Below are 16,812 nucleotides of genomic sequence, written 5' to 3'. Positions count from 1 at the left end.
GGCCTCCTTCACAGTACACTGTGCACACTCAGAGGCTCACTAAAGTGAAGTCGAGGGTTGCAGGCAACTTGCCTGCTCTGGAAATCAGGCCAGGCCTAACCAGATTTGATAGCTCTGACCTTAATAAATATAGTTGTGAAATGCAGACAAAACTAGCACCAGCAGGAAAATTATATGAGGTTTCTAAAACACAAATTAAATTTGAATCTTGCAAATACATACACAGCAGTTACACGTCCTAAAATGCCTCTAAGGGCAAAAATTGATTTGGCCATTTAAAATGTTGGCTTTTAAATGCTTGATTTTGCAGGGTGTAGAAGGTTGCCTGAAGGACAGGCAACCTTCTCTGTCTTCTACTGTCAGATACACACAGTGGATATTTAGTGACTTTCACTCCGTCTTCTCCCTATAAACACAGAGACACAGTGTGGCTTAACACAAGAAGTCAATAAAAGCAACAAATCAAAGAAGAGACCACAATGAACTCACCTTAAAGAAGAGTTTTTTTATTTCAGGTTAGGTCAAGGTAGTTAATAACTGCGTTTTTCTGACAGGGCCTACTCCTGTATTTCTCTCACCAAGAGGCAGGCAAACTCACTGGCTCTGGAGTAAATAGCGAGGCAAGATTTGCCCCTCTGGGGTCATTACAGGGTAAGGGCATTAGACTCTTTTTCTTGTAGTACATCCTTAGTGCATTTGCAATAAAAAAAAAATTACTTTCAAAGTTTTGTGTAAAGTATTAAAGTTCAGTGTTCAAAGCCTCAGATCCCATTTGCAGTAGATTTAATAGGGCAATACTGGTTGCCTCCAGAAGGTACTTCTTACCCTTGCAGACTAGAGAATAATTACACACTCTGCCATCCCTTGTGCCAGGTTTATGCTGAAATAACTCCACTGATGGGTGAAATTAAGATGGAATGAGACGGCAATAATCTAATACTGAATCAGGCCATAAAAAAATAAAATCTGCTTTGTCAGAAATGTAGTTGACTCAAGAGAATTCTTTTTCCTTGTTCCCTACACAGAAACACTTTTTTTTTCACATAAGAAATTTTGAAAAAGTAATGCCTGTAGGATTCTGCACTCATCACAAAGTTAAGTGCAAATTCCTCACAGGTAACAGGAAATTAAAAGACAATAGGAAAATAACCTGCCCATACAGCTTACCATGTATCTTACCAAGCAGATAAATATGAAATTAAATAAAAAGTTAAATGCTGTTTCAGTTTCATGACTGCTAGATCTTTATCCCTGTCTCAGAATCCAACTGTGTTCTGTGGAGGAGGAAACATGTCAGTGCAGCAAATTTCACCTGCAATGAAAAGTAATTTATTGTGCCTAACTGTGAAAAGCAAATTGATATCATCATCTAGGAGTTTCTATCTTGCAAGGGTTGTTTCTGTAATTTGCCCTTATTTTGGAAAGAACTAAGATTAGAATGCAAAAGCACGCAACTAATATTAAATTAAGCTTGAAATCATGAAAAGTTGATAGATGATAAAGGCTGGAAGGAGATGGACGTGTGGCACAAAAAGAAGTTCAATATGGTTACGAAAAGTAAAGCTATTTCTCAATTACTAGTGAGATACCTTAGTTTCAGCTATCACAAAAAAAAAATCCAAGAAAAATAACCTTTTCGTCTCAAAATGTGTTTTGAGTGAGCCAGTTTGTTCATTTAAGAAATAAAGCAGGAAAGAGTAAAAGAAGTGTCATTATTTCTTCTGTGTTACTGAAAGACAATCTGCACAAGCACAATTGAGGAGGAATAAACTGAAAACCTGAACAACCAAACTAAGAACTAAACCTTTACCCTGAAGCACCTTACCACCAGAGTCCCTTCAACACTCTTAAAAATACCATCACTTTTCCTAACAGCACTGATGATAGTATTTGTATTTTGCCACTGGAGCATTAGCTAGCTACGCTTAAGAAAACTCAAAAGTACAGGTGAGACAAGGGTTAGGACAGGAATTGCATACATCTCTGAGTGTTCACATTGCTTTACAAGTCTCTTGACTGCATAAGAAGGACAGAAGATGAGACCTTTCCAACGGCTGGTTTATGTCTGCTGTGGTAGATCTGTTCACTGCGCAGCGACTCGGTTTCCAGAGAGGCAAGATATAAAAGCCCGAGCTCTTATTAGCCCATCAACAAGAATAAACTCCAGCCTTTTACACTGCTGAAGTATTATACACAATGAATATATAATGCTTCACAAATTCAGTGCCAGCACTTTCCAACACACTTGCTTTCCACCCTCTCCCCTTTCACTCTTTCCTGTCTGACATTTTCAGCTATCCTGTACACACTTTACTAATTCTCCAGCTCCCATCTCAAGTATCTTCCCAAGCCAGCCCTCAACCTGTAGCTCCTTCCCATGTTATTCAGCTTTTCCATTTCTCTTCCAGACACTTGTTACTATCCCTCTTGCTCTGTTTTTAATAATGGGCCTTCATTGTGGTTTTTTTAATAAACAAAACCGAAAACTCAAAAAACCCTAACAGGAATCTATGGAACTGATATCAGATCAAAGCACAGCCTTTGCCTTTACTTCCTTTAGAAGGCAGGACATGAAAATATCACAAAAGGCACAGATCAACCGGAATCAGTTTTCAAGACAGATGGCTTGATACTCCCTCTCACCCAGCTCAGTGTTGGGTTCACAGAACCTCATTATATTACATGATTTCACAAACAAGGCATCTTCATCAGCATAAAACTGGGAGGTCTTCACCTGTGATGCTCAGAATGAAGCATGGAAAATGGCACCCAGCTGAGTCTTGCAAGCAGCTTTTCCATATGTAAGGGGAAGAGATTTAAACCCCACAGCATAAGGAAAAGAGCTACAGACACATCAAGTATAATGCCCCCAAATGAGACGGCAAGTGACAACAATAACACAACTACAGACAATTCAGGTCTTCTTGGATCTCTATGTCAAGCTGTGTTGCCTAAAAGAGGAAAGCTTTTCTCCTTCCTTGGTTGTGAAGTATGACAAAGCTGTAGAAGGCAGCTCTTCTTTCTGACTTAACCTTGGTTAAAGAAAAACCAAAAACACATCACACCAGAGCCAAAGGAACTGTTCTCTGTGTATGTGTTTCCTATTGAGGCTGGGGAGTTGGGCTACTCTGACCACCACTTTTAAATCAGTGCATCTCGACAAATTGCAATCTCCTCTCCCCAGATAACCTTCATCGCCAAATGCTGAACACACTGATGAAGCTGATGCACAGTAAAGTGGTATAACAGCTTAACCAATGGCTGATACAGCAAGTGTGTTGCATCACTTCAATGATAGCAGCTTAGAGCATGAAAACTGCTTTTTTCACCCTCCCTCCCTGCCAAATGAGCATCTTCCAACATGGCAAGAGTGACTTTCAAAGGGAAGGACCTTGGACAAAGCAGAACTTCACACTGGCAGAAGTGAGCAGAAAAGAAATTTGCCTTGCAAAATGGCTCGGCCTCCAACATCCCAAGCGTGGCAGGGCGCAGACAGAAATACTACAACCAGGTTCAACAGCACAGAAAGGTGCATCATGCAGGCTGCTCTAATGGCAATGGAGAACTCACATATGGTCAAATAACGCCGTGAAAGCCTTCGTGCAATGGGTAGGGGTCTAGAAAAGGCCTTTTTTTTAAAGAAAGAGCAGGGGAAAGAGCCCTCAGCAGGGAAATGAAGATGAGCAAAGCAGAATCCTCTTTCAAAAAAGACTTTGATGCTCACTGTTGCCAGAGAACAAGATCTGTACCTGTGTTGTACACACAGGATGCCCAGTTTTGGGATCCAGCCTGCTCTCATCAACAGCTCTTTCTAGCTGCCAACAGCACACTGCAGCAGAACAAGTACTTGTGCTTTCTAGCACTGAAAGCAGGACCAGGAGTATATTCAAATAGGTACTGATGCTACATACTCTCAGTTTTACTCTTGAACAGCAGAAACTGGTGGTAGTCAGTAAAGGCTTGCTAAGCACACATAAATGAAGACAGAGTATTTCTACATGCAATTAATCATGATTTATTTGAAGATACTATGTTAGCACTCCCATTTTCTGCTTCCTGAAACTCCAAATAATGAGGGCTAAGCCTCAGTCGAAAAATGTTTTCTCTCCTGTGTTGAACAAAAGTGATGGGAAAAGAAGTGTTATTACCTAAACAAAGTGTTCTGGCAAAAAGTTCTTTGCATCTTTGAGCAGAAAAAAAGTCTTAAAAAGAGAGGTTGGGCAAGCCAGATTAAATAACTATAGCAATTTAAGAATTTGGAAGCGAAACAGTTTTTATTTAATAAGCAGCTAAGTGGTGTTTCTGCTATCACGGCTGTTAGTTTTCTGCTTTCTATTTTTTCAATGTCTGCATGTTATGGTCTCAGAAAACAAGCTAAGTTACGGTGTCTCTGAAGCAAATTAGTCAGGAAATAAACATGCCTTGTTTGTGATAAATTTGCTACACATATTTTTGAATCTATAGTTTGCCTGTCTAAATATATTTCCAATGGCTTTTTTTGCACTTAGAAGAAAGAAAATCCACTTTTATTTTCTGTAATATTTCAAGTGCTTAGGTATGAGAAAACTCAGGTTATTTCTTAAAATATTTTTGTTTGATTTAGCAGAAGATGGGGCTGGAGATACTGCATGGCTTTCACCCATCATATCTCACCTGCTGAAATCTGTCTTCCCTGAGGAATTCATACCATTACTAAGGGTGGACCTTCTGCACCAAATCCTGGTGAACAGACCATACGCATGGACTGTCCTTTGTAGTGCAACATCAACACAGAGCGAAAGCAACAGATCATAATGGCCTTCAGGCCACAGGTATCCCCAAAAACTGAGAGGGAAGCTGGTTTTATCAATATAGGCTTTCATGGTGAGATTTCTAAGCACTGTAATTTGACACGAAATAAAAATCTGTAGATATTTTAAATACGTTCCGAATACCTTTTCCTTATGTCAGTCAAACAAAACATATATATACATAACTTGTGTTGTATAAGCATGTTCCTTTCATAATATTGTAAGTGCTTTGATACGATGCTGGTTGCTACTTCAGACCCTAAGCCAGGTTTGTTAAAATCTGTCCAAATATCACATAAAAAACATGCGAAAGATGAAGGAGCTGTGCTACAAATAGAGCAACTGCAGAGGCTACGGCCCTGCCCACATTCACTCTAGTGTATTTTTACACAAAGCCTAGCACTGCATGATGCGGGTGCCAGCTATAACTTCTACCATACTGCCAGCAAAATAGGATCCAAAAACAGATAACAAGGAAAATTCTAGGGCAATTTCTGTGTACTATGAGGAATAGAATTTGTTGGGTTTTTCAGAACCACCATTGTAACACATTTCACAGACATAGAAAGTACAGATGCAAACAGCACTACAAGCATCAGTCAGAAATTATTTCAAATTCATTGCCACCCAGACAGGAGATTTTTCCAGTAAGGTTCAGCTTCAGCTCCTGCCTGCACTACAGACAGTATTGTATCACAATACAATGATGTCATGACAGGTTTATAAAGCAAGTTGGACTTGACTGTATGAACAAGGTCATTTTACAGTTATGGAGAAGCACTCTGTTCCAGCGCTGCTACAATGCCCAGTTCCAGCACATATAAGCTTAGCACACTACATGCAGCGTCACAGAAAAGCTTTTGGGGTTCATGGACACTTGGAAAAGGGTTTATGAACATTTTGCAGCAGCAAGTTTAACTTACTTCTTTCCTCCTTCCAGGCTTTCTGAACCTGGAGAAACACTGCCTGGCTGTTCTCTTCATGCCAGAACAACAAACCGTGTTCTCTGCCACTTGGACTTACCACAGTAAACTTTTGGATACTGACACAAGAAGACAGAAAAGAAAACAAAAAATGCGGCACAATCTTGTGGAAGAAAAACATCTGAATTGTTTGCAATTTAAAGCCTTGGCTTTCTATTTCATTAAACAATAACTAGATTTTATGTCAGAACAGGAAATTACAGCTTGAGCTGCACATCTCTGCTGAAGCAGCAGTAGACTTGCACAATCATTTACTTTTGTAGGGGTTTGAAAGAGTCAACAGTTCTGCAATCCTGCAAACATTTTTGCCTTTTATTTCCCTTTATTCCAGCTGAATGACAGTGCTCTGTAGTAAGTTCTGCTTGGTAGATACAAGAAGTCTTTTGTTGTTGTTCCATGCGTATGCCGAGGAATCACCTCAAGAACAACACAACATACCCCTCCCAGACCCCTGTGGTTGATGGTGCCACCCCTGCAGCTGCCAGTGCCCCCCTGAGCTCACAGTGACCCCAGGCTCCTCCAAGTGCCACTGGAGCAGCTGCAGTGCCAGCTGGCACCTGACAAAATGTAGGAACATGAAAAATCAAAATGAGGGTTTGAGAAGAACATGCAGTGCTCACAAAGCAGCTGGTCTGAGGTTGGCTCTGGGCAAACTAAGGATCAGAGCATGGGGTCATGCTAGAGAACACCATCTCAGCAGCAAGAAGTGGTTCAGATGCAACGCTTTGGGTTATAAAGGGTACAGCAGATTCCTGTGAAAAAAAAGAACACCCAGGCAAACTGCAGATTTTTACCATGGTATTTATGTGCAGATTTTTACATTATTTATGTGTGTGTTCATTAATATAAAGCACAAATTATGATGTGCCTAGGACGTTATTAATCCCCTCAATGATGCAGTGTAATTCCATAGCCCTTCGGACCCTGAAGTACTACATGCAGTACTGCTACTTAAGCTTCCACATTACAGTACAAAATGGAGGGTAGTGAATGGAAAGGAACATCCAACGCTTTCATAGCAGATTTTAATACTGTGGGTTACAGGCCAAAGAAACTGGCAATTCAACTCCTCAACTTGCTGCCAGAGGGTCACTGAGGAAACTTGCCCTCACTCTTCTGCTTTACCACTTTGCACACACACATGGCACAGCAACCAACATTGACATTCAGGCCCACCAAAAGTAACCATCCCTCCAGTGAGTCATACAGCATATCGCCATTTATTATCTAACATAGTTGCTTTAATAGTGCTACACTGGGAATTTAGTTAACTCACCCCACAGATTGGATTCCAATGATATTTAAGTTTGAGAGACTTGGTGTTTTTTCTTTTTAAAGCCACACGAGAAATTTCACTTTATAAAAGTTATGACTAGCCCAATGGCCAGCCTGGGGCTGTTATGTAGGTTTCCTGCCAATCTGACTTCTTCGAAAAAAATAAAGAAAAATTAAGACATTGCAGAGTAAAAACATTCCTAACAGAGATGAGAAGTAACTTTCCTTTCTCCAGTGATCAGGTCTACCACGCTTTTCTGTATACTGAATTGTTGGGTGGTTTTAATTGGAAAGATATCAGACAAATCTTCTTGGTCTTTTTTTTTTGCTTTTTATGGATTTTTTTTTTTTTGCTTTTCACTGATTTTTAAAGACTCTGGGTGATAAATACTATCAATTTCAGTTAGTAGCTTAGTCCTAATCAGGTCATATCACAGTTCGTTGCCTGGGGTTATACCCAACAAGCAATCCTCCGTCCCTCAGTTGCCATAGATACTTCTTGGTGACCTTCTGACACATTTATTTGGCTGGCAAACAGAAACTGTCATCACATCAAGCGCTGGTCTCTCTTCTCACTGTTACTAATACCACTCTTTTGCCTAGTGGCACCAAGGAGATCGCTGCATTCATATTCACTCCCTGAAATTGCCATACAGCTTCACAGAGAAGGTCTGAATGCTTCTAACGTGCCTCTTGCAACTGATTCAGCAATTGAAACCACCCATAGTAACCCTGAAATACACACCGAAACCTCTTAGAAGACATCATGTTAGTGGAATGCTCCAAACTAGAAATGGAATGTCAAGACCAAACCCCAATCACAATGAGTTTTATTAAGTTTGAGATTTATTACATTAGTGCTTCAAATTTCTTTTTTAAATTATTCTTCCCAGCAGGCTAACTTTCTTTTACACTGCTTTCCTTCCCTTCTAAGGAATATCTTTACTTTTACTATAATCTGGGTAATAGAAGAGGTCACTAATACCTTTACTTGTTTCATAGAGTTGGAGAACATCTGGATCCCAAAATGACAGAAAAGAAGAGAAATTTAAAAAATTCCCACAATACTTATACAAAATCTCATAAGAAATCAAGGTTTACTTTTCCCAAGAATATTTAAATTGCATCAAGGGAAATTACAGAATATCAGAGTCTTCCACAGAATAAGTAATTCAATTTTAAAACATGGAAAAATAACTATATTTAGAAAGACATAACATGTTACTTTTTCTGGTAAATTTAGCGGAATTAGGAGAACCAGATGGCCATGCATCTACGGAGTATTCATATCTATCATCCTGATGCAGAGATATTAGAGAGGAAGAAATCCTACATGTCTTGAAAGTAGCCTGTGCAGACCACATAATAACAAATGAGATCATTATGCGCAGCCTCGAAGCAAACGGTCTTCTGACTTTCAACAATTTATGTATGCCGTGGAACGTCGAGTTATTACCATCATTTTTTTTATATTAAAAAAATTCCTGAAGCACTATCTTTCCAATTTAACACAAAGATAATACAATGAAAAATTTCTACTCCCAATAAATAATCGTTTGGCAACTTCGGTGATCACAGGATTTGAAAATGCTGGTGTTATGAAACATTTACTATTTAAGTGCAAGTGAACAGTGAAAAGCACAGCTCTGAATACCAGCCTGAAAAAAGGAACACACCCACCAAAGCATCACTGATTCACACAGCAAAAAAAAGAAAAACACCCCAGCAAAGGGAAAACATTATCACCACTTAAAGAAAACTTCCTGGACAAGTTGTGTCAGCAGCTCCACAGCATCCTCTCATAAGCTTCACTCATGCAAGTTTATGGTGTTGAAAAGCACATTTACAACCTTCGCTCAGTATTATACAGGTCTTTAAACTGCAGAACAGAGGAAGGATGATGCAGCGCCAAGAGTCCTTGGATGGCACTTGGGAGACACAGACTCAGCTCTCTGCCACACCACCCTCCAGGCCCACAAGCCTACCTCTGGGCTTGATTCTGCGATCTGAGCAGAGAGGGCACCACAGCTTCCCCAACTGAGGGGAGCACAATTGAGACAGACACAGGGAAGCCTGAGACGCTCAGGTATTTACTGATGTGCTGCACACACACTCCCTAGATGGTCTCTGGAAAGCGTATTCTGTGTTTCTGTGTTCTGCATTTCACCAAACAGGTAAGTAAAACTGGAGGAATTGGAAGAAAGAAGCAAGTAACTCTGATTTTGACATGCACAATGAAATTCTGCCAGCCTTTCCACTTGAATAATTACTGGTTTAAACACACTCCAAAAATAATAGCAGCTCTGTTCTAACTTTACGGCTGTAGTTATAGTAACATTTTCAGTACCACTATGTTTCTGAAATACAATCAATGATTATTAAAAAGTTTTCTTAAAATAGTTTTGAGGTGAAATCTAATGTTCTGTTTTTCTTAGGCTGCAAACAAATGTGATCAGCACTGACATGAAAAGCATGTGAACTGTGCGAACACTATTTTCTTCTATAAACACTAACAGGAAAGCACTATTCATGACTTGGTCTAGCTGATTACAAACTCTTTCAAGCCTTGTCTCTATACATTGTGTTAAAAACAATTTAATGCTCTGTTTTATAACAGGGAACTGAAAAAATATGAAGACAACTGAAGAACCATATGAAACACAAGCTCTGATTTTAAAATATGTTCATGGTGTGGAGGATCATGAGCAGATATTCTAGTAGTACTTTTCTTACCCCCCTCAAAAAAAATTTTAGCATGAGAATGTCCTACAGTTGACACATCCCTCAAAGGATTTCCCTGTTGCTTGCCCACAAACTGTCCAGCCCCCACAAAACTGAAGGGATTGCACGTCAACCCAACTAATTAATTCAAGCTTACAAATAGCTACCCAATCATTGAAGGCTATGTACCTACACAGTGTTTTCCCACACACATTTTACTTGTGTATTTTATGTTTAGACAGCCCAATATATTAATCAGTATGAAAAGAGGAAGAAGACAATATTAATTGTATGATTTATATCTGGTTCAAGATCTTTTTACTTGCCTCAAGAGTGTAAAGTGGCCTTTATGTGTATGAAGATCAAACCCTGTGCTATACTGGTGGGTTTGACTTTAGCAATTACAGTCCCCAAGAACTAGTCCCAAAGACCGCACAGTTCTTCAATCATTAGAGATCTCATTCTAGAAGACACTGAATATGCATTGAACTCTCTAAGCCCTGAATAACTCTCCCAAGAACACTACTTGACTGGGCCTTAAACACAGAAAGAGTCTGAGGATGATTTCAAACATGGTCTTTCTGCTTTGCCCCCTGCCCTTTTGTTAGCCTCTTTTTCCTTCACAGTTTCATTTCACTGAATTGAAGTTTGCAGTAAGAAAACACAGTCATTAAATCCAGTTGTGATTAACTGGTAGTAACATCACAATTATAGCCAGGAAAAAGAAAAAAAAAATACACTGCTGAAAACTCAGTATATTTTTATCTACACATATGTGATTACAAACAACTTTTTTGACACCAGATATGCCATACGTTCTGTGCCCACCACTGCAGCTTCAACCATGAACTTATCTTTGCTTAACCCTTTCAAACACAAACTTATCTCTGGTTAACCCTTTCAAACACAGGTAAGCTGTTATACTAAAAAATAAATGAAAACCAAAACCCAGAAATGAACCTCCTTGTGGTTTCCCTAACTTAACTACAGCATCTTTCTCTTCCAGGGGAAACCTCAGTGTTTGTGTACTTGTGAATTGATTTTTATACTTCTGCAGTTAATTTGAGCATTTTCCCCATTCACATCAATCAAGGTGTTGCAGACCAGGCATGCCAATGGCTCACACAGGGACAGCATAATAAGCATCTTCTCTACAAGCCTATGCATCCCTACACAAATGACGAGCAGTTCAGTTAATTAAGAGGGTCCTTTAGTACACCTATAGGAGGAACCTCTAAATCCCTGTCTCCGTGACACAGTATACCAAGTGCTGTACCACATGCACTCTGTACACCTGACACTAAAGCTGGCTGGAAAATAACTGTCAGCACTGCCCTTAACTCCATGTTCCGATGGTCAGCAACCTCTTGTAGCTGAAGCCATGTGTTCCTCCTCAGAAGCATGTGACACATCACCCAAAGTATCTGCCTGCAAGGGGAAGGATCAGCATCAGCAAGACAAGGTTGAGGTTTTTTGGTTGGGTGTTGTTTTGTTAGGTTGGTTTGGTTTTGGGGGGGTGGGGGCAGGTGTGATGTTGAGTTCAGCCATATTACGATGCTAAAGCAACATCACCAACATTAGTGAGGCCAGTGCAAAACAGTGTTGTCAGCTTTGGTGCTTTCCTTCTAGGAGGATGAGAATCTCTTAACTTAATATCCAAAACATTAAATCTACTTTAAGTAATGAGTAGAAAATTACTTTTAAGCAGAAGGCCTAAGTAACAGCTCTTTATCTCAATTACAGGCACAGCACAAACAGCCACGGCTCACAGTGCCTGTATTATGTGCTACCAGTACCTTGCAGGCTTGGAGAGGAGAGCTAAGGTGTCATTCTCACCCACTCCCCTGTCAAATTTCAGTTTGTCAACAGAGGAAAATTCTGCTAGGAAACAAAGGGATTAGCAATCTCATTCCATCAAATCACTCCACAATAATAATAAAAAGGGGTTCGTTTTAAAACAGCTTACCTATATAAGCACGAATTAGGGTAACATCCATAATTTCAGAGGTGTAATAGAAAAAGGAGATTTGTCCTTTAACTATAATCAATGAAGATCAAACATAAATCTGCAGTTAGGCATGAAAAGGCCTCAATCATTGGGGGAGAGGTCTTTAGTTAGTGTTGCCCAGTTCAATAACAGATGAATTAGGCTGACAGAGTGTCCACGTTTTGAACTTTTTTGTATAAAGGATAAATATAAACAGTCACATAGAGCAGATGGACAGTCAGACAGCTATTATAAGCTCCACAGATAACCCTCTGGCAGTATCACCCACATAAAACACAGATACTGAAGAAATTTCATACGCAATAGCTCTCAAGCTCAGATACTGTAACACAGTTAAGATTCAAATAATATGTTTTTTAAGTCACATAGATGATTGTCCGTTTATTTTATAAGAGAAGGCCAGCCTCATTCAACAACACACTTCTTGAACATTAACATAGCGGAATTCATTTTTTGCTTCTTATTCTCAGTAAACACATAGAAAAGGAATTAATAAGTATTATTGATCGGAGCAATACCAGCTTGCTAAATAGCGATCCATTTAATTTCAAAATACTGCTCTTGCTAAAATTGTCCAATTGACCAAAAATATTGTCCCTCCTGATTGCTTCTCAAAAGAGTCAGGGTAGCACCACAAAGCCGGGCAGAGGCAGCTCAACTGACACAAACTGTGGCACTGTGTGCTTTTTAGCACCACTTTTGGAAGTAGCAATTGAAAAGAAACAATTTTTAAGCACATTTCACTGAGCAGCTCACAAGAAAAAGGCTGCAATCCCAGACTTTTACAGATGTTTAAATCTGCAATGCTTCACTCCCACTATTGTTCTAAAAGCTGAGTACACACCCTCCACTCCACACGCACTCACACACGGACACACATGCATGCTCACACGCACTCAAGTGTCACACCATGTACTTCACTTCTAATAGTAAACCTGACAGAAAGGAATTTTATTTTTACACTTTCACACCACCCACTCCTAATTAATGTCAATCAGTGTCTTCTACATAGTACACACTGCAAATATACATGGCCTTATCTCTGCTCTGTGCAGGGTGGGGGCAAAAATTTCCACTGTGGCTAAAAACTGAGTAGGCGCCACGTGATGGGTTCACACAGGAAGAATCTAGAGATGCACAACCCTCCTTTAATGACTCTCCTGAGGAGTCAACTAAAATGTTCTGACTTTTTGGGGGACATTTCTGTTGTTTTGTTTGTGCTTTTCCCCCCACAGCTATGAATAAGAAGCAATTCTCCAGTTCAGAAGAGCTGTTGCAGACTTCCTGAGGTGCCAGAGGGCCAGTACATCTTGACAGCTGCCAGGAACAGTGGCAGCAGTGGGAGGGACAGCAAAGGAATTTTGCTGGTGATTTCAGCAGAGCCAGTCCACACTGTTTATACAATCATGGACCAGAGCCAGACAATTAAAAACACTGGCAGTTACCGGGTATGCACCTATACTTGCACTCCCCAGCTGTCCCCATAACCATCACAGTAGCAGAATTGAGGGTGGGAAAATCTTGCTCCCCAAATCCAAAGCAGACAAACTTGGTTTCCCAGCAAACACACCACTCACTTCTTTTTATAGACTGCCTTTCTCTCAAATGCAAAAGTAAATCCAGCTCGGATGATTTCCCTGCCTTAACTTTTGTACAAGAGGAAGACAGAAAGCTAAAAAAAGAAAATTAGACACTTCATGAAATCCGTGATTAAGACACAGAAACTATCAAGACAGATGGGCTGAAACATTCAGAGAGCTTCAGTTCAACAACCCATGTTTTTCAGAGATCTACAGTACACTATTGTCTTCCCTATTTTAAGTTTTTAAATCCCATTTTTCACTGAAGTAATTTAACAGCATTTCTAAACTTGGAGTACCTTTATTAGGTAGCCCAAAATAAACACCAATATTTACTCAACTGGCACATGGCCCTAGAACCTAGCTAGCTATGAAGTTTTCTCCCCCTTCCTTGGCTCTTTTTTGGGGGGTGCAGGTAACAGCCACTGCTGCTGGCTCGGAGAAGGTGAACTTGTTGGGGAGGCAGAGTGGGTGGCTGTGAACGAGGGGGAAGTACAAGGCCGGACCCAGCTGCAACGCCCTCTGCTCTGCTGTAGGCTTTGCTCCCTTGGGTGCATCCACAGGAGGAGCTGCCATTACTGGACTTAGCCAGGTTATTGCTGTGCAGGCAGAAACACGAGGCCAGCTATACAGTGAACTCCCACTTACAAACGTTTGTTTCCCAACGGTGAGAAGCAGAAGCCAGTATTTCACACTCTGAAATGAGGGGCTGATTGCTTTCTAGCAAGGGTGATCTGCCCCTCCACAAGCTCCTTGCTCACAGCAAGGACTCAGGCTGGTTCATTCCCCCTGCGATCTCTTTTCCATCAGCAATTAAGTCCTCTTTTCTGCGAGGTGCACAAAGCACTCGCTAGCCCAGGAAAAAAAAAAAAAAAGAGGGGGCAGGGAGAAGAAGAAGGAAAAAAAAAGGAAATCTGTGACTCCACGCTTGGCAAAAGCCAGTGATCAGCAACAACTGCCGAACGCTGAGTCACTTCTTTCCCTTCCACCTGGCGAGTGGCTGCCCCAATCCATTCAGCAGAAAGCCTCTTTTCACCGAAACAGTATCTACGGCAGTGTGACACAACAAGCAGAATCCCGGCCGGCTGCGAAGAGTTACAAGCACAGGTTTTCCCGCAGGAGACTATGCTGCTTTGCTCTTGCAGGCCGTGATTCTAACCGTGCAACAGAACTGATGCCACAGCTCCTTTCTTTCCTGTTCCTGTCATCTCCAGCAGATGCTCTGCAAGCAGGACCTTTGGAGAAATCACCCTCTTTCACACACTGCAGGAGAATTTCGACAATCTATGACCAGAATAACATTTATTAGCTTGAATTAATTATTTTTTCAGATTTCATTTTTTCCCCCAGATTTCATTTAATGCTCTAATTTGGTCTTGCAAAGATATATAAATTATTATTTTTTAACATCTCACTGGACTGTGTGAAACAGAGTTCAGAAGGCAGCAGAAATATCTTCTGTGCAGATGATGTGTGAATAAGCAAGGGACGAGATCAAGATTTAAGGAATACCAATCAGCTTTACCAGACAATAATCTACTTTATTTATTTCCTCAGCTCAAGAAAAAGCATTGCTAGAGGATTTATACATGCACCAGAAGGTTTCTATAAGCAGGGAAAGACCCTGAAAAACTACATAATACTCCCCCCTCAGCATGCAATGCTGTGGCAACTAGAATAACAGATGGCAAATGAACACAAAACTCAACCTTTGAAACAGGACTATGCCAATGGAGAAGAATTTCAGCTTTACAGTAAACACACCACCTATGTAAAAAAATGCATTCACACATATACCAAGGGACTGACAGGGTTTTTCTAAACAAAGGCAGTGAGTCTTGTCTGTCCTGATTAAGTACATTTACAACATTCAAGAATAGGATGTAACTGCCTAGAAACAGCAGTGTTCATGTAGTCCTTTCAATATGTGGAACACAGTGTGCTATACAAATATTAATTTAGCCTGAACAACCAGTGAGGTATGCAAATATTACTCCCAGCTTCAACTGGGATTGATTTGAGCACAGAGGAACAGCAAGGGGTATTTTCAGCACTGCTTCAAGGAGCCAGCTCACAGTCAGGGAAAGCTGGAATCTTGCATGCCTGCAAGTGCTTTCAACAGCCCTGCCCTGATCGACTTTCTAGACCTGCTTGTTCTGTTCAGAAGACCCAGCTGAGCACACATTTTCTGTATCCTGACTGGTTATGCTGCCAAATTCAACAAGGCAGTTGTGCAGACATGGGTGCACCCTCCCAGGTCCAGACTGCCCCAATCACGAGGCATACTACCATTCTTTCCCCATCCCTATGCTGGAGCTCCCTACCCACACAGGACCTTGACCCTCAATCTGAAAGCAAGAGGCTTGGTGGGTTTGACATGGTACAAGAAAAGCCACCACATCCACTTAGCCTAGCAAGAGGGACTGCAAACAGACCCCTGTTGGGTATAGCTACTTCTACAACTGTCCAAAAAGCACTGATAAGGTAAAAGCAGAGAAATGCAGCAGGAACTTCAGCAGCTGACAGTGGCTTCTTGTTTACTGAGTAAGGACAATGTTGCAGAACCCCTGGGGCTCAAATGATGAGTCTAGCAGGTCTCGCTGTGTATTTCACCTTTTTCAAGTTCCACCCCTAATCCAAAGGGAGGAAAGAAACATTTGTGAAGTCAAAGAAGCAGACAAGAAAAGGAGAGCTGAAACAATGCAAATCTAAGTGACCTGAAAAGAATGATCTCCTGGACCATTTTCTTTTTACCATTCCACTGAACAGCAGCAGAGGAAAGTGAAAGGCAGAGAAATGAGTATCTCAAGGACAGGGTATATAGTGTTGCAGCTGAACACAACACCTTTAGACCAGCAGCCAAAAGAAGGCAATTCTCACAGCAACCATGACACTGAAGACTATTCAACCCTGTCCCTCAAGAGCCTTGGTTTTAGCTTCTTGCAACTCTGGCAAATAATTTCATTAAAAATACTTAATATAAATATAAAATATATTTTAAAATATTTTAATTTAATTCTAATATCTGCCACAGACTGATCTTTTGAGGGAAAGTCTCAGAAAAAAATTTCAGCCAGTCTGGAGAAAGAGAGCACGTAAATAAATATGTATCATTGACTGTGTTAAATTTACTTCTGCTGCTTCTGTTGTTTTTACTAATTTATTGAAATATAAAAATGGCTTCAGGCTCTGGAGAAAGTCTGAAAATGTGGCAGAAGGATTATGCTGATCAGACAGGTGTTCTTAGCTATTCCTGTGAAAAATCACCTATATTTGGTTAATTTTAAACATGGGGAAGGGAATGGGGGAAGATCAGCAGCTAAGTAAGACCCTTAATAAATGTAAACTTCACACCTCAGACTTTGACATAGCTCCCTACAGTCCACAGCATCTATGAAAGGGTGCATATCTGTCTGCATAGGGTTCACTGCAGAACAAAAGACTGAGCTCTAAGC

General features: G+C 40.6%; 1 protein-coding gene across 14 annotated transcripts in view; it reads right to left on the bottom strand.

Annotated features, from left to right (window-relative positions):
* ATXN1 (ataxin 1) overlaps positions 1-16,812 on the bottom strand; it is a 292,826-nt gene that overhangs the window by 124,211 nt on the left and 151,803 nt on the right. The window contains exon 1 of one of the 14 annotated variants that reach the window (XM_017808486.1): positions 11,064-11,188. The exons of the other annotated variants lie outside the window; for them this stretch is intronic. The gene's annotated coding sequence lies outside the window, so the exon portion shown is untranslated. Of the gene's footprint in view, positions 1-11,063; positions 11,189-16,812 lie in introns of those variants that run through there. 14 annotated transcript variants of the gene reach the window in all.

This window comes from Lepidothrix coronata, unplaced genomic scaffold, assembly GCF_001604755.1.
Source record: "Lepidothrix coronata isolate B3197 unplaced genomic scaffold, Lepidothrix_coronata-1.0 Scaffold23, whole genome shotgun sequence".
Taxonomy (NCBI): Eukaryota; Metazoa; Chordata; class Aves; order Passeriformes; family Pipridae; genus Lepidothrix; species Lepidothrix coronata.
The sequence above is the reverse complement of the archived record's forward strand: the minus strand, read 5'-3'. Positions and strand labels throughout refer to the sequence as shown.